General features: G+C 44.8%; 1 long non-coding RNA gene across 1 annotated transcript in view; it reads left to right on the top strand.

The window, feature by feature from the left end:
• The first annotated feature begins 10688 nt into the window (after positions 1-10688).
• Positions 10689-25994, top strand: part of LOC144818139 (uncharacterized) — a 40061-nt gene continuing 24755 nt past the window's right edge. Inside the window, exon 1 of the long non-coding RNA XR_013607051.1 lies at positions 10689-11451. This is a non-coding gene — a long non-coding RNA (uncharacterized LOC144818139). The remainder of the gene's footprint in view (positions 11452-25994) is intronic.

Genomic DNA, 25994 nt, shown 5'->3' on the forward strand with positions numbered 1-25994 from the left:
AAAGTAGAGTAGTAGGAGCGGAGGCTGGGTTGTGTATGGTTAATGCATAGTGTTCGCTAAAGAAGTGAGTCTTCAACTTTTTCCTAAAGTAGAGCAGCGTTTGGGCAGTCCTGATTGTTATGGGTATGTTGTTCTAGGTTATGGGTGCATTGATGGAAATGGCTTCTTTGATCTCGTTGTTTTCTATTTTACATTTGATCTTGTTGTTTTCTTTTTACACTTCTTACTCGGCAGTCTCATAATGTCCTGGCTGCGAGGTTGTCGAGAACCACCAGAAATGGTCATCTTGACTGCACCAGTAAGATAGGTGATTGCTGATTGTGATGGCTTTTTAAATGGCCTCTCAAATTAAATGAACATATTTATTCTTATCGATTGGACCATCCTTAGTTTTATTTATAATGCAACTTACATGATGTAAGTAGGGGAGTCCAGCTGTTTAAGAAATGTCACCGCCCGCACACCATGTCACTGCTACGATTGTGCACTCACATTATTAAAAGGAGCATTAAAGTAGCTTCAGCATTGCTTTTAACTGGCTGGTTCGCCTCTTTGGGTGTAAACCTGGGCGGTGTGTGGACAGAACAGCTTAAGACCCCCCCACCCCACAATTGCTACTGCGACTGCTTCTAGCAAAAGGGTGATTATCTTTGACTTTCGCTGCTCCTGGATGCACTTTCCAGGGAATTCAGGTCAGATACTTTCGCCCCTACGTTCATGTTATCTTCCTCCATTTGACAATATTCTGTGACACTGGAAGCCATCTGTTAGCTTTTATACCAGTTGAGACCATTTCTGATATTGTCATTTTTTATGTCTCTGTATTACTTTTCTCAAGATATTAGGGTTCCAACTCCTTTCAATCCTCGAGTTAGATACCTTGGCCTAGAAAATCCGCTGTTTTCTGAGTGCTCTTCTTCTTGTGTACGATCATATTTGCGTTTACCGCTCTAATCTAAACACATATTTCTTTATCTTGTCAGTTTGATTGGATAGTAGAATATTTTTCTTTTCATACCAGTCCACCAAGGATGTAAACTCTAGGTTCAGCAAACCTAGTGACAGGAAAGAGAGCTCTGTATTTATTAGATAGAGCAGCAGCTAGCAGATCTGGGGCAGCCAAGAAATCTAGGTTTACATTCCACTGCCTTTACCCAAATGTCAGCTCTGTTTAAATAACAGGAGAGCAATTCATCCATCTCTCTTATTTCATAGATAGAATGCTGATTAGATGAAGGTGTACAATTCACTTTTAAATATTGAATTCCAGCGGAAAACATCCTTTACAACGCAACTTTTACCACGCAGTGCTATTACAACGCAGGTTTTACAACGAAAACCATTACAACGCATTGCGCTGGGGGGCGCTCCAGGATAAGGAATAGATTTAATTTACTATCCAACACCTTCCCTAGTGTCCACGGGGACTGGAGTTGGAATAGTAAATTAAACTATTCACTATCCAGCACCCCAAAGCGCAGCATGCGTGGTAAAAGCATGCGTTGTAACGTCATACATCCAGTTCCAGCTGATGATTTTGTGTTTTCAAATGTATCCTTCTATAATCCCAAGCTAACCACATTATCTGTACCACCAAAAAGCTCCATTTCCACAGTTTGGACCATATCTTTTCTGTGGAGGGAACCAATTTTTGCCTAGTCCACCATGTTGCCATGGGTTGTTGAGTTTACTCAATTTGCAAAGAGTTCATTTCAGACAGACAGTTAAGTATGTTGATACTTGGACCTTAACAAAAGCCTTCATAAAACCAATGCTTGAAATGGAAATGGACAGGTACTGCCAGGTATTGAGTACTTACACAATTGTAACTTGACATGGACTTTCCAGCACTTCTCAGCAGTGGTGCAATACGTTTTAGAGAGCGTACCAGCATGTATCAGAAGCAAACAGATATTGTTTCCATTTCAAGAAATGCATAAAACATAAGAGATTCATAAGTGGAATGGGCAAATTAGACTTTATAGCATACAAGAGAGAACATTTTAAGAACACACAATGGGGGGGATAGGAAGGTTGCGAGTACTCACACATCGGAAGTATGGGCCAGGTGGGTATTGAGTTTCAATCTGAACTGCATCAGTGATTGTGAGTGGCAGATTTGCATGGGCAGTCTGTTCCAGGTGTGGAGAGACGGGAGTATTTAGAGATGGAACTGAGAATTGTTAGTCACCGTTGTTTTTATACCCAGTGATGGATGTGACCAAGTTGTACTCTTCTTCTAAGTGTACATTTTGTGTAGATGGTACCATCTCATCTTACAAGTATTTGGGAGGATGCCTTTGATAAATTATACATGATACATAGAACCAGATGACGAAGGTATTTTTGAAGTGCAAAGGTTTCAGTACCCAAAGTTTTGCTATTATTAGTACATAGGTCAGTTCGCAAAATACCACTCAATTTGCTAAAAGTCAGTGCACATATTGCAACTACTTTTCTTGAATACAATGTTCGGACATCTAGCCCATAGGATCTTGTATGCAGTTCTATATTTTACTGGAACTCAGTTTAGAAGTTTGAGGTGAGCTGTTACTAGTTTGTGTCTTTTCAACCCAAAAATGAATCTCCCATCTGAGTTTCCTACCATTTGCAGTACTTTTGATATCCGGTGTTTAGACTAGTCCATGGTTCATCATTATTACTGCTACCGTGGGTTAGTGTCGAGAGGGATGAACAGGAGAGTTCTTCTTGGAAGTTTGATTTAGTAGTAGGATGTGTTTACTACAAATAGTGAACGAATAAATCACTATCCAAGGATCAAATATGATTTCAATATTCACGGATTCTCTAAAGTGAGTGAAATAATTATATCAGACCTAAAACGTGTTTCTGAACCCTGCACCTTTAATTCAATCGCACAAAAGGAAGAGCAATGTTTTAATGACATCCTTAAACACCCCCTCAGGAAGAAATTAAAATCACTCATTCTCTCACACTTTCCTTTTTTGAGTGGCATTTTAGTTTGTGGATGTGCAGGTGTTTATTAATGTTTATCAGTTTTTAAAGTTTACACCTAAAATAGGATAGTGTGGTACTGTGTCTTACTTTTATTTCCATTGTATGATGTTGGAATGTATTTTTATTCTTGGTATTCTTAGAATGTTATGATGTGCATAGGATTCTTTGTAAGGGTTTTAGTGGGAGAAACGGTTGCTGATCGGTCGAGCTTGGAAGTGTTTCGTGCAAACTAGTGGGTCCTTATTCAGCACTAAATAAATAGATTTATTTTATATTATTTCGTCACCCTCTCGTCTTTACAGATAGCCTACCAATAGGCCTCTAATTGTAGACACAATATGCTACATGCCTCAGAAGATATTATGTTTCATGTAACCATATACCATAGAATTCAATGTTTTTTCTTTTGGTCACCCACTCTGACAAATCGAGGGAGAAGAATTTCTCTGTTATGATTCTTGTTAGATCTAGTGGGTATATGTTGTAAATAGATTAAGTAGGCAGCAGGACACGTCTTCAGGTAATTAAGATAGGTTTATTAAGTTAGACAAGATAAGACAGCAGAGCAGTAAAACTCCACAGCAGACCAGACCAACTGCCAAGGGTAGAATCCCCACACACCAGATAGAACACACTTAGGTACTATGGGAGATAGAAAAGGTAGGAACACTAAGAAAGGACTACAGACTCCAAGTAAGAATATACAACACATCTTCTCCCCTTACAAACGAAACACAAATGAAAAACTCAAACACATAGTAAGAGTTAAAGCATGGAGAAACACTAAGAAAGAAACAAATAACACTTAGGAGGTCAAGGACCTCATGAACTTCCAGAACACGAAGAAAGAGAATCAGGATCAAGATGAGAAAGATGATGAAGATCACAATGACCACCTTCTCCCCTTCGATTGACAATAATGAAGAGCCAATCCACTCTCTACAATCCATCATTGTGGCCATCAAAAACGGAAATAGAGAGTTCACTTTCTCCAAACAATAATTGTCCGTCGCGGATTCTCGCCAATTTTGAAGATAGAACAGTTCTGGAAGAATGCTCCCCAGTCCAAAATCTAGTTCTGAACCAGGTATCTAGGTTCTGTATCTTTTCCTCGGGTTGTGAGTCTCTTGTTGTTGTTCAGGACTCTGAAATGCCTTTGAATTACATTACTCTTGTGGACAAACTGTCTCAGTACTGTGGGCTCACTTATCCCGGTTCAAAGAACCACCTCGTCACAACTTTCTGTCGTGGTACTGGAACTATTGTCCGTCAAGAATCTCGCTCATGAACACTCCCGCTCCTGATTACGGGACTTTTGTCCTCCCCGGTCCTGGGACGTCTATGTCCTCTCCCGGTTCTAAATCTGGAACTTTTGTTCCCTTCCGGTCCTGGGACGTCCTTTGTCCTCTCCTGGTTAGATTCTGGGACCTTTGTCCCTTTCCATTCCTGGGACATTCTTCTGTCCACTCCATTTCTTGGTTTTGCCAGTCCTGGAATTTTCTTTGTTGTTTCTCCTTTGTTCTCTTTCCTCTCTTAGAACTTTGTCTGCTTTTAAGAACCTTTGTCACCTTAGACCACAGGAGACTACGTCTAGGTCTCGAGACATACTGTCGTGGCTCTGGGGTATACGCCCACTTCCACTTGAGACCACTTCCGGGACCTTTGTCCCCTCCTGGTTCTGGTACCCTTGTCCCTGTTTTGGTTCTGCAGTTCCTTAGATTAGCTTTAGCCACTCTCAGTACTAACCAGTCTTTCAGCTTCACTGAATTTGAGTTTGAGTCCCATTATATATGTATCTCACTTGCCAAACTTTTCCAGGTCAATGTCAAAAACCCCTTTTGTTTTTTTTAAATTTCCAGTTGCATCGTGTGTCTTTGACTTGTTCTGAACCACTCTCTATATTTCCAGCTGTGCCACTTTCTATATTTCCAGTTGCGCTACTAGTCTTTTATTTGGTCTGTGCCAACACTGAATTTTGTGCTCCTTGTTCCGAGATTATACCTTATCATCACTTTTATTCCCAAACCTTTAATTAATCAGGATTGCAAATGAGAACTAAAATTGTGATGACGAATTTTCACTTATAAAAAATGAGCCACACAAATTATATCAAAAATCCACAAGGTGGCAATGTTGTTAAAGATAAACCAAGTAACTGTGTCCATTAGTCGAAGCCTCGGATTTAATACTGTTGAATTCAAAATTTGCAAACATACGTGACAAGAATTTTCAATTCTATTAAGGTCAAGGAGGCGAGGATTATGCTTTCTCATTTCTTGTAATGAAATGCTCAGCAGCCAATAAAAGTAACCAAAAACTACATTTCCCATGAACACTAGGGAATGACCATAGAGACTACAGTATAAAAGGTCCCAACACTAGTCCTTCTTCCTCTTTCTTTGTTGTGGAAACAGTTCAAGGTCAAAATAAAATCCAATGTAGAATAACAATAACAACTCCAAACACGCCGCAGAAATCCAAAGGATCTGGAAGCAGGCCGTAGAAGAAGTCTGGGTCCGTGAACCAGGAGAATGATGAACGTCAGGAGGATGTCGGCAAACTCTACTTCGGGTCTGAACCTGAAAGAGATATAGAGCCGTAACATCCAAATAATGTAATAGATTCAAAATTAATCCAGGGGGGGGAAAAGAACAAGGAATAAAAGATTTGCAATAACATCAAAATAGATTGCAGAATATAACAATGCAAATCAAATACAATGGGTGGGATAATCCTCGCCTCCTTGTCCTTAATAGAATTGAAAATTCTTGTCACGTATGTTTGCAAATTTTGAATTCTATGTCAGGACAGGAGGCTCCGATTATGCTTGTTTAAAGCTGTTTCACCACCACAGAAGCAACACTATCAATTGGCTTGTAATAGAATGTTTTGAAAACTGAATCAGAAGACCAATCTGCGGCCTTCATAATGTCAAAAAGAGTAACACCCATGGAAAAGGCTTTAGAAGCCATTGCTCCACGGGCAGAGTGTGCACCAAACACAGATACATCAATGCCCGCCTCGGACATAAGCCAACGCACCCAGCGCGCCAGAGTAGCTGGAGTGACAGGGCGAAATGGCTTCTGTAAGGCAATTAACAATTGACCTTGCATGTCTAAACGCAAAGAAGCAGTACTCACCTCATAATCTTTCAGGCATTGCACAACACAAAGGTTGGGATGTGCGGGAAAAGACGGATAAGTAATGAGAGAAGTATCACACTTAGTCCGTCTGGAAAGGCGAAAAGAAACACCTTCAGGCGTGAAACTGCGACCCGCAAGATCCAAAGCGCGGACATCTGATACACGTTTACAAGACAGAAGACACAGTAACATGGTCAACTTAGCTGACAACTGTTTCCGTGACAAAAACAGGTTGGAAGGCCAGGCCTCCAAGAACCGCAGGACAATGGAAACATCCCATAGAGAGACATACTTAGAAGTGGGAGGTTTCGAGAGACGAATACCTTTAAGCAATTTTGAAATGAATGGGTGTTCCCCCGCTGGCTTGCCATCAATTTGGACGTGGCCAGCCGAAATAGCTGAACAAAAATTATTGACCGTCCTATAAGCCAGGCCTGAAGAGGCCAAAGATGCCAAAAAATTAATGATCAAACAGACATCCGCTGAAACGGGATCAACTTCCCGTTGAACACACCAATCACACCACCGCTTCCAAGCTCCTTTGTATCGCTTGTGAGTATTGGGAGCCCATGCCTCACTAATGAATTTGGAAGCGTCGCTAGAAATGCCTGGGATCGTCCAACGATCCCCGAGATTCGCCACGCCAGAAGTTGGAGAGAGCCGGATAGAATCAGGGGATGCGGATCTTCGAGAGGATCCAACAACAGATTCCACTTCTGGGGAAGAAGGAGAGGAGGCTCGCAACACATCTCCAGGAGAACCGGGAACCACGCTTGAGCTCTCCAGAGCGGAGCAATCAGAATCAGATCCGCTCGAAACCGTTTGGTGTAAGCCAGAACTCTGGGTAGCATCATGAACGGGGGAAACGCATAGCACAGAGTCGACGGCCAATGCTGAAGAAAAGCATCCGTGGCTAGAGCCAGCGGATCCGGTCGCCAACTGTAAAACATCGGTAATTGCGTGTTGAGGCGAGAGGCAAACAGGTCTATGCGACACTGACCCCAACGCCGAAGAAGTGCACGGAACACTCGAGGATGAAGTCTCCAGTCGCTGAAATCCCGAAGATGTCTGGAGTGCCAATCCGCAACTTGATTGCTGCGGCCCGGAAGATACTCCGCAATAACAGTGATCCTCTGCTGCAGACAAAAATGCCAAAAATCCTTGGCTATCTCCGCCAACACTTTGGAGCGAGTCCCGCCCAGCTTGTTGACATAACGGACTGCGGACACGTTGTCCATCCGGAGAAGAATGCAGCAACTGGTTTGACGCGGGGAGAAACATTTGATCGCAAAAGAACCCGCCAGGAGTTCCAGACAATTGATGTGGAGCGACAACTCCTGAGGAGACCAACGACCCCCCGTCGAGACAGGTCCGCAACGGGCTCCCCAACCCCATCGACTGGCATCGGATTCTACTACTAGTTCCGGCGACGCACCGAATAGGGCTCGACCATTCCAGGCCTCCATGTGGTCTAGCCACCACTGCATCTCCCACTTCACTTCCTCCGTCAGAGGAATCTGATCCGAGTACCCGAGACCCTTCCGGAAATGCCGGATCTTCAGACGCTGCATTGCTCGGTAATGTAGAGGACCTGGAAAGATCGCCTGAATTGAAGACGCAAACAGACCGACCACCCGTGCCAACGATCTCAATGACACAGTCTGTTTGGAAATAATAGATGTCAGTTCCCTCTTGATGCAACAAATCTTTTGTCTGGGCAAGAGGAGCTGGCAGGCAACGGAGTCTATCTTGAAACCCAGAAAATCTATAGTTTGAGTGGGAGTCAAAACTGATTTCGGAATATTGATCAGAAACCTGAGAGATTGCAAAAGACCGATGGACCACTCCAGATGTTGCAGAAGCCGGATCGGACAATCCGCCATAAGGAGAATATCGTCCAAATAAATAATCAGTCTGACACCCCGAGCTCGCAGATGTTCCACAACTGGTCTCAGCAGTTTCGTGAAGCACCATGGTGCTGACGAAAGGCCGAACGGTAGAACCTGATATTCGTACCAAACTCCTTGCCACTGAAACTGGAGAAACCGACGATGGGGCCTGAAGATCGGAATTGACAGATACGCGTCTTTGAGATCCAAGCGTACCATCCAGTCCCCCTCGCGCAGGAGATCCCGCAAGAGATGGATGCCCTCCATTTTGAAGTGCTGGTAAACCACCCCACCGTTGAAGTCTTTCAGGTTGAGAACTAGGCGAGATCCGCCTCCTTTCTTCTCGACCAGAAAGACTGAGCTGGCAAACCCTGTCGGATGACGGACGGTTGGGAGAATTGCTCCTTTTTGGAGAAGTACACGTATTTCCTCGGAGAGGCAATTTTGATCTTGAAGGGAAAAACTTAAACAAGGGGGAGGACGGGTCTGATGCACAGGGTGATAGAACTCTATTTTGTACCCTTGTACTGTTTCTAGCACCCATGCATCGTTGGAGATCATACGCCAGTTTTCGAGAAAAAACTGTATTCGACCCCCCAACATCACATCGCAAGCATGAATCAGGCTCACCTGCAGAGTTGGAGTCCTGGTAGTGTCCTTGTTGTCCTCCGGGACAGCCTTTTCCGTACTGCCCTTTTCCGTACTGCCCTTTCCCCTTGCGGGAGGGATAGAAGGTTGCTCTGGTGGAGTATCCTGTGTCGTGCGCTCCACCACGATGGGAGGGATTACCCCGGTGGGACTGTTGGTTGGAGCCACGGCCGAACGAGCGTCCACGACCACGTCCGGCTTTGACAAAAACCGGACGCATAGCCCGGCGCAAGGATGCCTGTGCCTTGTCAATGCCACTGAATGTGGAAACAAACTTAGTAAGCTCTTTTAAGAAAGGCTGTCCAAATAAGAGACCTTGCGCATCAGGACCAGATTCCGAAGTCGCCAACTCAGACAGTTTTGGATCCAGTTTTAAAAGAATTGACCTGTGCCGTTCAGCAGACACCGCGCAATTGGCATTACCCAATTGGCAGATCGCCCTTTGTGCCCATTCAATCAACTCGTCTGGGTCCACAAGGGCTGATGCCTCTTTAGCTTGAAAACCAAGGTCAAGAATCCTGGTAAGAGGCCCAAGCATGTCTAACATCTTGTCTTGACAAGACCGCCAAGACCGGTCAAGGCCCTTTTTCGGGTCCTTAGCATATTTCTTTAAATAGGTGACCATCATAGGGTCGACCTCCGGCGTCTCAGCTAAATGGTCAGCGAGGTCAGGCCTTGGACATTCTGAACGGAGTCTAGCACGGACCGAAGCCTCAAAAGGTTGTCGAATATGTGCTTGAATGTAGGCAGCAACAGCAGGTGAAGGCAACCAGGAAGATGAATTCGGATGTACGATATCCGCTGGCTCAAAAGTGAGTACCGAAGGACGTTCCGGAGCGTCCACAAAATGCTCTTTACGGACACACTTTTTCGGCGGGGGAGAAGCATGATCCGAAGACGTGGAGGAATGAGCATTGTCTGAATCAGTATCCTGAGGAGCAGATGCACTTGAAGGCGCAGCCGCCAAAGTTTTGGCCAGTCTCTGGAAGTCAGATTTGTGGGGATTAACAGGTGACTTCGTAGATTTTTTAGATGGAGGCAGCCAGCCTTGTTGCTGCGCATACATAGTTAAATGACGCTTGAGAGGATTAATTGCACGTACCAGTGCTTTATTAACCGAGAATTGGACTCCTTTGTCCAATTCCTCCACCAAATTATGCTCCATAGAGCCGTCATCCTCATCCCCATAATAGTAGTCATCATCTGCGTCATAATAATCCGCCATTCTACCTCAAAAGTAGTATCAAAAGCCCACAAAATGACCACAGGAATATGGAGTGTCACAAAACACCAGTCAAGGGGGAGTGTAAAGACCCCACAGCAGGCTTATGAAAGAGCAGGTACAAACCTGACTCAAAAGGAATTCAAGCGTGGAGGGAGCAAAAGCCTGCGCAGACTAATACACTCTAGGCAGAGCCTATGCAAATAGTTCACAACCGGAGCCTTCCCTAGACTCCAGTGTCACACGGGGTTAATCTGATACAGGCTGTGGGCATGGGCGTTGAAAAACGGCTCCGTCACTCAACCGGCGCTGAGGAGAATGTCCAGACGCCGGAAAGAAGCAGCGCGCATGCGCGACCGCCGCCTGACACCAGAAACCCGACTCGAGAGCGCTCGCGCTCCCTGCGCGAGTCGGAACCCCTGCTCCCGCTCCACAAAGTCCGTAAGCAGCAACAAGCGCTCAGACTGAAAACGGAGGTGTACACACGCTCCCAACTATCAAAATGCCGAACGGACGAAAAACGGAAGCTCACACGCAAAACAGCAGAAGCCTGAGCGGAACGGAGCGCGAACACAGCGCGCTGCAGCAATTTGCCAAACACAAGTCTGAAAACACCAAAGTACAGCAAGCATTTAGCAAACAAGTAAGCATGAATATAAAGAAACACTTAACTGGCTGCGGAGCAGCAAAGAAAGAGGAAGAAGGACTAGTGTTGGGACCTTTTATACTGTAGTCTCTATGGTCATTCCCTAGTGTTCATGGGAAATGTAGTTTTTGGTTACTTTTATTGGCTGCTGAGCATTTCATTAAAAGAAATGAGAAAGCATAATCGGAGCCTCCTGTCCTGACATAGAATGCAATACTGTTCTTCTTCTCTGAGCACATAACCAGCATACAGATGCATAACAGAAAAGACACGCTGTGATTACTTTCACTTATTTTGCATGAAAATCTTGTCTGCCTCGAGTTATGAAGTTCAGGCACAAATCATGTCGTAAATCTTATACATCAGTGGCATAACCTCATTGCGATAACTGCTAGCGCTTCTTTTACTACACAATAGTCTGTCAAATCACCTACCGAACACCAAGCATCAGACCGGAATGATGCACCATGGACTCCGTGTTGAAGATGGGCTGTCAGCAGCGTTGCAATCTCCGTGTTACTGTGGAAACCAAACTGTAAAATGGCTGACCTGTGTGGCGTCATAACGTCATACGTTGCCCTCCATCACAACCTTTACGTACCTACAACTCCCTCGATGCGGTGATGTTGACACTAGACAGTCTTTTCACTAGGACTCCATGAAAATTCTCATACGTCATCATAACGAAGATGACAACTCAGTAGGAGGATCTTCTTGCAGATAAACGGCAAGACTGGTGGCAGTCGATTCGAAGAACGATCGGTCACCTACAATCAACAGCTGACTGCTGGGCTCAAACATGACTGATCTCCTCTTCCCCCTCTCATATCCCTGTCCGTAAATCATCCGTTTTCGGCAGCAACTGTGATAAGAAACGTCTACAATGCTAGGCAAATGAATGACAGTAGCAGTTTGTTAAAAAACGTAAGTTACAAATTCCTCATTTTTTCTAAACTTTCCAATTCTAGCAGAAGAATAAAGGCTGGCAATTGCTTTATCGTAGTCTCTACCGTTCAACTTATTGAGGTAACATCTGAGGAAGACTTGTTGTCAAATGTTAAATGAGTTAACGGTCCCTTTCCTTGACGGAGATTTTCTTAGCAAATACAATAAAGTTACCTCAATTAATGCTGAAATGCGGCGAAGTCTTGTTAGGGTTTCTCTGTTACTTGTAGCTACTTCATTTCGCGTGTTTCACAAGGCTAGGTTGCGGCCTATTAATCTCACACTTCTTTGCTTGATTTATCTTGTAATTTGCGGCTGCTTTCTTCAGTCTTTTTGCGTACACAGGTTTTTGAATTATTTTCAACTTGTTGCAAGCCGCAGTTAGATGGGTTCTTTTTGGTGAGGTCTTGCTCATGCTGCGCTGGTCTACCTGGTCTTCTCCTCTGGTCTGGCCAGCTTCAGATGTCGCCAAAATGTTGTAAATAAATTAAGTAGGCAGCAGGACACGTCTTCAGGTAATTAAGATAGGTTTATTAAGTTAGACAAGATAAGACAGCAGAGCAGTAAAACCCCACAGCTGACCAGACCAACTACCAAGGGTAGAATCCCCACACACCAGATAGAACACACTTAGGTACTATGGGAGATAGAGAAGGTAGGAACACTAAGAAAGGACTACAGACTCCAAGTAAGAATATACAACAGTATATATTTTTAACCTGACTGTAATTGTTTACCTCAAAAGGACAGAACAACGGCAGACTATGAAAGCTGAACTTCACTGCTACGTTCCATGTATAAAAATGTCACAGTAATCTATGGAAGTGTGCACAAAAATCCTGCACCAGCCGTTGTTGGGTGCAAACTGCACTGCAGATCGAGAAATTGATTATTTTGGAAAGGTGCACACTGGGTTTTCTTTTTTCTCAAAGATATGATATACGGACAAATGTTCCTTTATATTTATTTCTCCTTTATTCAAATGGTATCGAAAGGCAAGCTCCAGCCAACGCATTTCGTTCAATTAACATTGAACTTCATCAGGGCTTAAATGTAAAATTGAACAATGGTCCAATTGTGGGGTAGGAAGAATGAAAAGTAAGTATGACTACACAAAATTTGCATTATCGCTTGTTATGACACTGTGCTAAAGCCTGGAGGCAGGTATTAACAAAGAGGGGGAGTATGAAGGTAACGGATAGAACCTACCTCCAGTGAGACTATGTATAAACAACGGGATTCTATCCTTTTTCTTACTTTTTAGGTTTTAATATTTGCTCGTGATGTGTGACTTTAGCTTATTCCCATCAAAAGTCCAGGAAAAAGCACTATTTGTTTTTAAAATACCCCTCACACACTACGAATCCTATAGTGTCATGCTTCATCACAGGAGTCTTCCTGTCCCTCTACGGGGCGGTGCGTGCTTCGACCTACGACTACGCGGGAGCACTTGATATTATGTTGGCAGGTATTTTGTTACATGGAATCTTGCAGATTACCTTAGAAGGCAAGGGTTTCGGTGTTGGCGACCCACCCTAACATGCCATGGGGATTTGCAATTTGCAATATGTGAATCCTTATGAGGCTCTGTTAGCAGGGGTTTTATATTGTTTTGACCACTGCATTGTGTACATATTTGTAAATTTACTATGGTTAAACTTAACGGTTACCTTGTGGAATGAGTTATAACCAACATAGTACGTTTTGGTTGATTATGGTGACCAACCAGTGATCACAGCTAGAGGCCTGATTGATTCACTATGAAAAATATTTCCAATGCCATAGGTCTGCTCTGTTCATTATGAAAAGGTATGATAAACGCAGGAAGCCTGATATTGATTATAAACAGCACATGTTAAAGTCAAGAGACATATAAGTGTGGATTTTTCCTATGCTTTCAAGTCTACAGATAGGGATTTTGTTAAATGAAATGTCACAGATTACCTTTTTAGGGAAGGATTTTTTGGTGTTGATTCCACTCCTGACAAACTCTAGGGGGAGAAGATTTGCAATGTAATACTTCTTGCTACAATCTCGTTTTAGCTGTCTGCAAGGATGTTGTCACAAAGAAAATAAATCATTAAATAATACATACATCCACAATTATAAATATATATCTACAAAGGTATTTAGAGGGACTTTGGTTCAGCTCTGTTCTGTAATTGGTCTGTTTGAGCGTCATGTACCTCTGCATCCATCCATAATAGCATACTGTATGGGTTAATGGTTTAGTCTGCATAAGTCATTGGGTCTCTTGACCTGTGCATGATGGCATTTTCTGATCACATAAGTACATTCACCTGAAAATGGGTATGCCTCAGTGTCAGAGCTGGTTGGCCAGGCCTTTAGGTTTCAGATTTCTTCTTTTATAGTTCCACTTACATTTCTCTGCTTCTAATCTGTTACTTTAATATTTTTTAAGACAATACTACAGATCTCAAGGCAGTGCTAATGGGTCACTTCCTTGCTTCTCATTTTATCTGCAGTACGCCACATCACGTTTGGGAGACCATTACGGAATGTTGTTGTCCATAGTGTAGCATTGTTTTACAGTTCAATGATGGCCAACATTTTGGCACTTAGAGCCTCATTTACGAGATTTCGATGCAGGGCAGTGTCACTAGGAATCTTGTGGCACTGCCTTGAGTCAAGAGAAAAGGGCAGGAATACGCCATATCTATGAAATACAACGCATTTATGTCCTTTTCCCCTGCGCTGGCACACAATGGGCTGCCATGCACCAACGCAAGCACCCTTGCGCCATGGTGCAAGGATGTCTGCGTTGTAGGTGTGATTGTTTTTGTGCAGGAAGGAACACCTTCCTGCACAACAACAAACAAATACAAGTGCTTCTATAATGACTTATTAAGTGCCCAAACCCATCATTAAACCGAAGGCGCTTTCATTCATAAGCCAGAAATATTGGTATTGTCACTGCTTGTTTTCAACTTGGCTTTGCTGTCTTTGTTTACTATGGCTATCGGTTATGGGTCATTATGCAGCCCCAGGGCACACTTTCTGCTTGTATTTACTATTTCAAGTATGTCAGATAATAGTAAAAAATACCGGCTCTAGGGGGATTTCCTACGTTTTGTACTGGCCTGGACCATCTAATTCTAGCCATGCTGGTAATACAATGGCCAGGTAGTAACCCTGGGTGGCCCACACTTGTATTTTGATATTTATAAAATTCCACATTTTGGGTTTAGAATGGTCGAGGAGCGCTGATGGACTGTTGCCACGTCATTGCTATTTAAACAGAGGCAGACTGGGTCATATGTACCCTCGTTTTGTTCCTAGTCCTTACATGCACAAAAATGCCAATCCAGTCGTAGGTAAATGCAGGTTTCCCAATGATTGGCTCGCTTGACAGCACAGCAGAGCGTTTGTACACAAGGAGCTATGTTATTGTTAATCCAGGGAGTGGTTTGTACCTTCTTGCTCAGTCATTCGGTTTTAAGGTGTTCATTTGTTGAAAAATGCCACACCCTTCCCAGGGCTTTTTGTACTTGCGGTTCCATGTAATTAACAAAATAACGTGTCGAGTGAATTCATGCACACGACCTTTCCAGAACATATTGAACTCGTTGTTCTCTGTAAATCACAAACTATTATTCAGTTAATAAAATATATCATCTGGGAGCCCTGGAGTCTCATGCTTCCAAGAAAAGCATTTATAATGAAATCATTTTGAGATCACTGGGCGTTGTGTATATCCTGCAGCAGTAAACAGGATGAAGAGAAGGAACTCCGCTAACCCTGGCGTGGCCTTTCTTTGTAAGGCTGCATTGTTGAGGGACTTTTCAGAAAGTCTTGAGATCTGTGGCAGTATTGTGATGGGCCCAGCGTGTTTGTGTTTTTTGAGTGAGTTTTTTTAGTTATATTTCTGAACTTTTCAGATACCTTGCATGTGGAAAACACATCATGGTAGGAGGCACAGGACGGAAAATCGACGGAAAACAAACCAATGAGCAGACTCTCTTGCAGTGCTTAATTTGTAAAACATTTAGTGCCAGGGTCTTGTCAGGAGGCTACTACAGCTTACAACTCCCATTGCCCATGCCAGGAGACCAGTGATAGTACCAACACAACTACTAACCGTCAAGTGTGACAATTCAGACTATTCTAGTTCCCCGTGTGCTCATCTGCAAATGAGACAAGCAGATGCACGTTCAGGGTGCCCGGTATCAGGCACCAGAAATCACTGGCTCAAATTAAGCACTGCTGTCTTGGACACCACTCCCCTCGCATGACTTTTCTCTTCAGTTGATATTGTACGCCCAGGGACGGTTCTACAATTTTGGGGGCCCTGGGCAGAAAGGGAATGTGAGAGGTCCCTCTAATTTGCATACAACTTGACACATTCAGGGCTTCATGGATCTCATCAGATGCCCCTAAAGCTGCTTTGTGCAGGCCCCTCCTGGGCTGCAGGCCCCCCTCTCAGCCACCTACAAGCACGTCTTAGCAGCTCATGAAGGGCTAAATGGAAGAGAGCTGTTTTTTATCTGAAAGGGTTACGACTTCTCTAGAACGTGGCCATCTCATGGTGCCTGTGAATGGGCAGTAGGGTAGGAGGCCTGATTGCAGGGCAAACCTGCAGATTGTGTCTCCTTACAACTGGGCCCATGGGAAGGCCCCTCGCCGGTAGGTCTTGCCTCACTAAACCATGCTTGCGTGGTCCAGGGGCGGTGACCCCTCATGTGGGCACAATTGCAGGGAGACACCTTGCTCTCAAATTATATGAGCAGGGGTCAGGACAGGACCAGTATGCCGTGGCCTGGCTGTGACACACTGGTGCGGGCCCCCATGTTCGTGGGCTGAGAACGGGACCCTGGGCAGCTGCCCACACTGCCCATGCCTAGGGCCAGCCCTGTGTATACCTTATGGCACAATGCTCTGGAGCTCTGCCTGGCTGCTGATGTATTTTTGTGCGTTTTTCAATCAGCTTAAGAAAAAACCATAAGAGCGTGATGAGGAATGCTATCTCATAGCGCAGCATGGAAATCAGATAATAAGTACTTTAGCCAAAGGGATTTCTGTTTTAATCCTGCAAAAAAGTAAATCTCATGGTGGGTGTTTCCCATGTGAAGTGGTACAAACACCTTGGGGTAGATTCACAAAAGCAATTACTTACATGCCAACATTTTAACTCGTTGCGTGCTTCTGTCGACCAACGGCCGTTGTGCGCACTACCTCCGTAGTGCTGCGCACGTCCGTTGGCCGACGCGACCACGCCCACTCATCAATTCACAAAAGCAATTACTTGCATGCCAACATTTTAACTCATTGCGTGCTTCTGTCAGCCAACGGCCGTCGCACGCACTACCTCCGTAGTGCTGCGCACGTCCGTTGACCGACGCGACCCCGCCCACACATCAAAGGTGCCGCACCGTGGCGGAATTTCCGCCGCAGTAAAAGGGTTAAAAGAGGAAAGTGAAAGACTAAAAAGAAAAAAATTAACAGGATAATGTATTTTCCCCAGTGTTGTGTAGTTCCTAAAAATACATAGGATCTGCATGTTTAGACAACATAAACTAAGGGACTGGTGTCTAGACTGATTCCGGACACCCCCAAAGGATATATTGGTCTTTAGACCAGCTACTTCACAGTGCCACCATAAGCCCCCGTTTAGTCTCTCTAACATATACCATTCTATCTCCTCTATATAATATTGTGTACGTTTTGTAGCATTTCTCCTACACCGAATAGTACTGTGCATAACTTTCTGATCATCATTTCCACATACATGAGATTGCATGGACACTTTATTACATACACCACATTCATGGTGTTACAATATAGTCTGATTCTTCAATTTCCAAGGGGTCCACAGCCCCAAGTCCAACTCCTTTGCTCACTTAGTCAGAGGGCATACGATGCATTTACCACATGGTGAGTGACCAAAAGGAAGTGGGAGATTCCAAAGGGTGGGATGATTGTTCTGGTCCGTAGGCTTTCTTGGCTGGGTATGTACCACTAGATCTTTAATATTAGTTGCTTTCCTGAATGAGAACATTGGCTTTTCAAACCTAAACACCCCAGATAGTCGAAAACCCAAGGTGTTGTTGATTACTCTTTGGAAAACATTTGACATGGTACTGTAAGTAGAAACACATTTCAACTTGTCGCTGCCTTGCCTTTTGTATGTCATCATTAGCGTGTCCCTCATTATTATTCAGGGCTCTTTTGTTTGCTTTCTTTTTTTTATAACACATTTTATTGACGTTTTTGGCAGTACAGCGTAGCCAGAAAGGCCATACATAAACATTGAGTTGTAATACATTGCTGGAATAGTACCTATAATTCAAAACATCAACAAAGGAATAAACGGAAACTAAGGAGAAAAACTTGGCACAGACCAGGTACCACCCCGCCCAGAATATCTATCAACAGCACTTGAATGATGAGGTCTACAAGCTATGAGTATGTTTGTGTTCACATAGATGTATTTGTTGCTCGATGAGGGATTCTGGGGGTCGTGTGGAAGGCAGGTCTATGTCCCTGTATTCAGCCCAAGGTGTCCAGATTTTCTTATGTTTCTGTGGGCAGCCCTGGGCCCAGAACACTGCTAATTCCATTCCCATGCATTTATCCATGGCATGTTTACACCCACCCACTGATGGTGGAGACATCCCCTTCCAGTGTTGGGCTATGTCTCTCTTGGCCAGCGTGAGCCCCAGGAACAAGAGTTGTTGCTTGTATCTGTTTCCACCAATCCCATCTGTACAATGTAGGAGAAATAGTTTAGGTTCAAAGGGGAGGCGTCAAGACAGTACTTGTTCTAGACAGGAGGTCACACTACGCCAAAAAGAGCTGGAGGGCCCTGTAACTTCATACTGTGTGGAGTAATGTCCCTTCCTCCTCGTCACATCTGAGACATGTGGGGGACAATATCAGACCCATACGCCAGAGGCAGGACCTCGTGTAATACACTCATTGCATGCATTAAAACAGGATTAGGTGGTACCATGTTGCGATGCTGGCGCCACTGGGGCTGACCAGAGCCTCTGTCCAGTCATCGTCAGAGAGGTCTGCAATGTCACCCTCCAACGCCACCCGCAGCGCCCAAGTGTGGTTTTATTATGTGTGACTAATGTTTAGTAGATTTGCCTGATCTTATGGGCATCCATGTCTTCCATCTACAGTCACCCTTCATGTGAGGGAAACTCGGGCAGGTCTGTTAGGGACCGGATGTGCAGTGTCAGTGCATGTCTGAGCTGTAAATACCTGTAAAACTGCTGCAGTGAAGACGATATTCAGCTTGTAGCTGTTGAAAGGACGTGTGCACTGTCCCTTTCATTATTTACCATAGTGTAGAAAGCCCGATAAGGTCCTATGCATGGAACCCAGGTAGTGCAGCAACCTGCCAAAGGTAGGTTCCATGCCAAAGTGGGGTCGCCTGTGTTAGCCGCTCCTCCCATCCCTTTCTCCTGACCATGTGTCGCCATAATTGAATTGCCACTTTAGACGCTGAGGGTAGGTGATCAATATTTGTCCAATTGTAGAGAAGGTCTAATAAAGTTTGATTACCCATCACACGTCTCTGAACTACGAATGCAGGTCCGTCTGTGCACTGTACCACCATTTGTTTATATTGAGTAGGTGAGAAGCAAAGTAGTAGGCGTATAGATCAGCCGCGTCGATTCCCTCACAATAAATGGACTGCGGACAGGTCCGGAGAGCGACTCTGACAGCCCCACCCCCACATAGGAAACGATTAAGGATGGCGTTAATCTGCTGGAACCACAGCTGTGGAATAGCGTAAGGGAAGGTTTGGAGCCGATACAGTAAACGCGGCAGGGAGACCATTTTGAAGAGGGCAGACCGCCAAAATAAAGATAGGGGTAGAGGAGATTATGCCTTCACCTCCTCTTGGAAGACATGGTAATTGGGGATGGATATTGAGTGACCAGGAGAGAGTCGGACAAGGTAAAATATATACGCCCAGGTACTGGAACCCCCCCATGGCATGGGTCAGGTGGGTCACACACATGTCCCTTCCTTGGTCTCCACAAACTGGGAATAGTACTGATTTCGCCGGGTTAGTGCATAGTCCGGAGGTTTCTCAAAATACGTGAAGCATTTGCATGATTCGCGAACTAGTGAAACCTGGGTCTGTAAGGAAAAATAATGCACCTTCCCCGTATAATGCAATCCTTTCAGATGTCTCCGCAGACCATTCGAACCCACGCACCAGGGGGTCCCGCCTCACCCATTTGGCAAGTGACTTGATCGCTAGTGCGAATAATTGGGGGGATAGCAAGCACCCTTGCCTCGTACCCCAATGGATTGGGCATTGGTCAGATCGTGCCCCAGCCACGCGTACCGAAGCAGAGAGGCTTGTGTAAAGGAGGCAAATGTATGACAGGAACCTCGGACCAATGTTAGGAGCTTGTAGGAGAAGGAATAAATAATCCCAGCTAAGTGAATCAAATGCTTTATCAATATCGGCTAATAAAAGAGCTGCGGTGTGCTGAGTTCCGGTGCCTTTGCAAAGGCATTGTGGACATGTCTAATATTATGAAGCCTAGATATATGCAGCATGTAGCCAGTTTAATACTAATAACTGCGTTGATAGTGATGTGGCAAGTGATGGCGCCTCTGATTCCAACGTTAATATAGTCCAACACAAGTTTTCAACGGTGCTACAGGTAAGAGGATAACCCACAACCTCCAAATCGGACCACAGTCCTCAAAACATAAATACAGAAGACCTGTGCACACGTAATTTTGAATTTACAGTATTAATACTGAGAGTATTGCAACAATAACACGATCACAAAATATATGATCCAGATGACGTTTTTCTCCTTTGTCAGGTTTATTAATTTTCCAGGTGCCCAGCCAACACGTGTTTCGTCAGGGTGAAGCCCAAGACTTCTTCAGGGATATTGGACAGATGGATATAATGTCATGCGGATTCACTCATACACCGCGTGGCCGAGAGCTGTATTAGTGCTCCACATTGGTACTTACCAGTCACTGCTTTACACAACTATTTATTCGGATACGTCTGACGTTACAGCCGGGACGGAAGTAGAACCGGCGGAGAGGTATCTTGACATAATTTTTTACACACTATTCTCACTCTGTTCTTTTAAACATGCCGTTTTGATGGTCGTATCTAATAAAGCTTTCTTTAGACATCAATACAGGTATTTTTAAACCACGACTATATACATTTGTGTTTACACCATTTTCACAATTTTCTTTGCACTGCAACTTGCCCTTCAGCTTTACAACACTCTTCATCTTTTGGTTGACGGTCCGATCGAATGACCTCATACTAGCTATCCTCAAGGAATCTCCTGAGGAGGTGTCTGGTTTTTTCTCTTTTTCAACCCAGATGATGAAGTACCGCCAATGTGTGGGCTGATGGGTATTTTCACTTTCTGTTTATTTCTATTCTCACCCTTCTTCTCCTAGACAAGTTTTCAAGATAACGAGTTGGTATAGGTACTCGCGGATACCACAAACGGGTACCGGAGACAGTGGTATTCATAATAGACCCTTGATATCTTTTGTGTGTTAAAAGATTGTTCAGTTGGGGGACAAGATACAAGCTGGTCTATAAATACAGATTCCCCTTGGACCCTGTTTAAAGTTTGTTGTTTGATATTCTGAGTGCAGCCACGGCTGCGGGTCCGGTCACTAAAAGGCTAGTCGAACAGGCGAGGTCATTTTCAATTCGATTTTGGTTCACATGACAACATGGCAGAGTTTGCAGGCCTCGGTTTTGATGACGAGACTCTTTCCTCCATTCTTAATGAGAATCCCAGTATGCTGGATTTGGTACCTACGAAAATTACTACACCTGTAGGCGATTGGGACACAGTTCTTAACCTTAAGAAAAGTCACTCACGCACGATAGTACACGGACAGATCATGGCCGAATACCTACATGGTAAATGTGCCCCCACAGGCCTTATTGTCACGAATGCACCCAGACTATTTCTAACAGTCAAAGATTGGGCACTTATAGCCTGGCGCTGCACACGTGACTGGCTTATCCTTATCATCACAACTGCAAAAAGGATGGCAGATGCTATATTAGTAGAGATACAGATTCTAGAAGGCCAAATTAAAACCACATTGACAACCAAACGGTTTGAGAAACAGCAAGAAGACTCCAACAAAGCCAACAAAGAATATAAAGATCCGATATTCTTTGCTAAAATTGACAAATTCAAAAAGGATTTAGCAAAATTCTCTCATGAGAAGATTTATCCATATATTAGTGACAACTATATCTCTGTTGATTCCAACAAACAAGGGAATACATATGGATCTAATTATGCAACCTCTTCTGATCCTGAGTCTTCTGACTCAGACAGTAGCAACACATCTCAGTGGAGGGGTAAAGGTCGCAACAACCGTTCTAACCGCAGACGGGGTGGACGAGGCAATATGTACCAACAAGGACCATGGTGGCCTCCTGCTCCATGGGGGTATCCACAGTTCCCGCCACCCATGCCTCACTATCCAATGCAGCCTCAATACTACGACAGTCAGGCTTTTTTAGGACAGGGCCGTGGCTGGAACCGAGGGAGACGGAGAGGTCAGAATCAAGTGCAGTGGGCAGACGAACAAGAGCCACAGATTACTCGCAGCAAGCGAGGCCAGTAGATAATATATCTAAACCCAATGAAGATCTGGTGGTCAATCTTAGCACTCGGAACCTGTCCCCCTTAGAGCATCAGGTGCTTAACAAGGGCCTTGGTTTCGTCCCCTCTAATAGTGGAGACGCTTTCCAATTACGCACCGAAATTGAAAAAAAATTCCGGACAGTAAGATTGCATTTTTTCTTTAAAGAGAACAACAAGGATAACACACAATTGAGTGCGGACATGAACACAGGATTGAAAACTAAATCAACCTTCATGCCCCTTCTTCAACAAGTGCCATCGAGAGTTGGCACTTTCGAAACCGCTGTGTTACATGAGATGAATTCCCTAAATCTCTCGGGACACAATAGTTATCAAAACCTTTCCAAGATTGAGAGGCAGGCATTAGATATGCTGTCCAACGACACAAAAATCACGATCAAACCAGCTGACAAGGGGGGTGCGATAGTCATACAGGACACCACCGCCTATCGGACAGAATGTCTGAGGCAGTTAGGTAACACCAACTCCTACACACTTCTCGACGAAGATCCAACTCCAAGACTTCTTAATGAAATCAAACATCTGGTCGAGGAAGCAAGTGCGGAGGGCTGGATAACACCACAAGAGGCTAAATTCCTAGTAACATCTCATCCAGTCACTCCGTACTTCTACACCCTGCCGAAAATACACAAAACGGCAAGGCCTCCTCCAGGACGTCCAATCATCTCGGGCATTGGGTCTCTTTTGGAACCCTTGTCATCGTTTGTAGATGTTTTCCTAGGTCCTTTGGTCAAGACGATGCCAACCTATCTTCAGGACACTAAAGATGTCTTGCGTCTATTACCTGAAGTTGAGTTCAATACCGAATCTGACATTCTTGTCAGTTTCGATGTGGAATCATTATATACTTGTATTCCACAAGTTGAAACCCTACAGACTGTGCAAGAACTTTTAGAGACCACTTCCCATGAAAGCATCACACCCATACATTTCATCATGGAGTTTGCGAGAATTGCCATGACAGAGAATTTCTTTAGGTTTGAGGAATCTCTATACCTACAAATATCCGGGACATCGATGGGCAGTAAATTTGCGCCCAGCCTGGCCAATCTGTATGTCCACCATTTTGAGACTCATCGTGTCCTCAACCACAACAATCCGTATTTCCATCAGACGGTGTTGTGGAAGAGGTACATTGATGACGTCTTGGTGGTGTGGCGTGGAGACAGCCAGTCACTTGCGACATTTCTAACCTGGCTTAACTCACAGAATCCATTCTTAAGGTTCACCATAGAACATAGCAGAACGGAACTCCCATTCCTGGATCTGCTGATCATCCCCAAAGAAGGACATCTTACGAGCAGCCTGTACCGTAAACCAATGGCTCGTAACTCACTACTCAGGTTCGATAGCCATCATCCCCGCTCCCATAGAGAAAATTTACCCTTTGGGCAATTTCTCAGGGTCCGGAGGAATTGCTCAGAGAAAGCTGATTTCCAGTCGCAAGCCAAAGACCTGTCAAGCAAACTCATACAACGCCTCTATCCAAGCTCACTGATAAGAAAATCTTGTAAAAGGGCTTCGAACAATAACCGAGAGGCACTCCTATCACCACCCGTTGAGAAACCCCCTCTCAACAAACTAGCGTGCGTGACCACTTTCAGCACAGCATCGTCGAGTATCCAAAAGATCATTAGACGAAAATGGCGCATCCTAAATAGTACAGGTGATAACATCCCTGTTAGAACCTGGGATGTCAGGTTACCTAGGGTAGCCCGGCCTAGGGGTATGGCATGCAATTCTAGAGGCACAGTGTGAAGGTTGCAGACCACCCAGCAGTAAATCCACACAATATCACTTAAAAAGGACACTACACCAATTTGTTGTAAAAATATGTACTGGTTTATAAAAATAATATCTTTGCACTTTTACTTTCAGAGTTCACTACAAAATTACACTTCAGTTTGTTTGGGATATAGCAAGAATACTTTTAAGTTCTAAATCATATTAACAACCAGCATTTATAGTATAGACAGATCGCTTAACCAAAACTGGCAGGTAACTCTTACACTTTTATAGCTCAGTTAGGCATTTACTGTACTCTGCTTACTTTATATCATCTCTCATTACAGCATTACTTTAAAGTTTGGCAAGATCAGCACTTAAATTAGATCAGGGTAACACTTTCCTTTACATGAATAACATTACAGTTCTCCTTCTTATCTTGTTAAAAAGAAATTGGTTAAGAACCACTTAAATCAGCTTCCAATAGAACCCAGTCAGGGATTCCTCATGGACGCTGTATTCCCAGAGACAGAGTCTCAATCTATATCACCGGTTAATCTTGTGGAAGTCACTCCCCCACGTAACTACCTCCTTACTTGTTAGTGTTGTTGATGGAATAGTCCTGCGCCAGAGGTAAAGGAATAACAAACGCGAGGGGCTGAGGAACCAAGGCTGAAGAGGCTCTCTCGCCTCAGAAGACTCCTCAGTGCTCCCCAGCTCGGGCCGACTCCTCCGCGCTGCACTTACGCAGGAGACAACAAAGGCAGACACCACAATGCCCTCAGACCCCTACCGGGCCTTGTATCTCTCCCTCCCTGCCCGGGCCGGCTCCTCAGCGTGGCGCTCGAGCAGGAGGAAACGAGCCGATCACTCGGCCAGCTGAAGAAGCCTCCGGCGCCTCTCCTCAGCGCTGGTCTTCGAAGACACTCCTCCGGCGGGCATGCGCGGTAGCGCTCGTGCCGATGCCGCCTCCCACTGCTCCCGCTCCAAGGAAGGACGCTACACTCTTGGGCCTGCTCACCTCTTTGCCCCTCCTTCCGGGGACATCAGCATCAGACGGGGCATGCGCAATGGCGCCTTCACTTTCCTCTCAGCTAGGTCGCTACAGGCAACGCGACTAAAGCGCGGTAGGCGCCCCCGGGGTCCCGCTCACGAAGGGAAGCCTCACAAGGCTTCTCAGGCTCAGTGGATCCCGCGAGGGTGCTGGCACAATGCGCAATCAGTGTCACAGAGGTCCTGCTCCCAGTTGAAGGCAGTGAACAAGTTCCTCACCCCACACTTTCTACTTAACAGGCGGGGAGGCTTGCCACACGTCACAGGACCAGTCCGTGGTAAGGAAATCTTGAAATTGTCCAGTGGAAGTACTTCCTTTCCACACTATAGCGAGGAGGGGGGATAAAAACGGGGAGGCTCCTTCAGAATAAATCCACAGAGCTCTTCCTCAGCACTAATCCCCTATCCCTCCTTACTGGACAGACTAGGGGCACAGGGGAACTCTTAATTCAGCTCCCAGGGCAGGGTTCTTCTCAGCTTCCAAGACTACTAGAATTAACCCCTTCACCTATCTGCCCAGGATCAGCAGGATGAGCTAACTTGGCTAGGACAACAGGAAATGGGGGGGTGGAAAAGCCTAGACAGAGGGCTACTCTTGTAGAGGAAACCACCCTTCAGGATCCTACCCCTGCCAGACCTCAACCTTCACTCTAGCTGCTCCTCACTGACAGACAAAATGGCTGTCCAGCATTCCGCCTTATATAGGCTGCCCCCTCAGTGGTCCAGAATGGACCAGAAGGTTCTGGAACGCCCTATACTAGTCTATGGACAAGTTCTAGGCTTGGCAGTTAGGGCAGTTGGTAGCCACCATTTTGTGGTTCCAACTTTTCCTGTCAAAACAGGCCTCTGGGCCTGAGGTGAAAGACTATGAGAGGAAAAAGAACACCTATCCCCTTGGCCAACACCTATAAAAACTAGTAGACACAAAAATTATTAAGGGTATGAGGGGCAAAAAGGGGACAAAATAAATAATAATTGGAGGGACTACGAAAAAAAACCAGACAGGTCTAACACGCGTCCCCCCCAGCTGAAAGTGGGGAGAACTACCCAACCCCTTGGGAGTCCTCATCACTAAGG

Source organism: Lissotriton helveticus, chromosome 2_1 (genome assembly GCF_964261635.1).
Source record: "Lissotriton helveticus chromosome 2_1, aLisHel1.1, whole genome shotgun sequence".
Classification (NCBI taxonomy): Eukaryota; Metazoa; Chordata; class Amphibia; order Caudata; family Salamandridae; genus Lissotriton; species Lissotriton helveticus.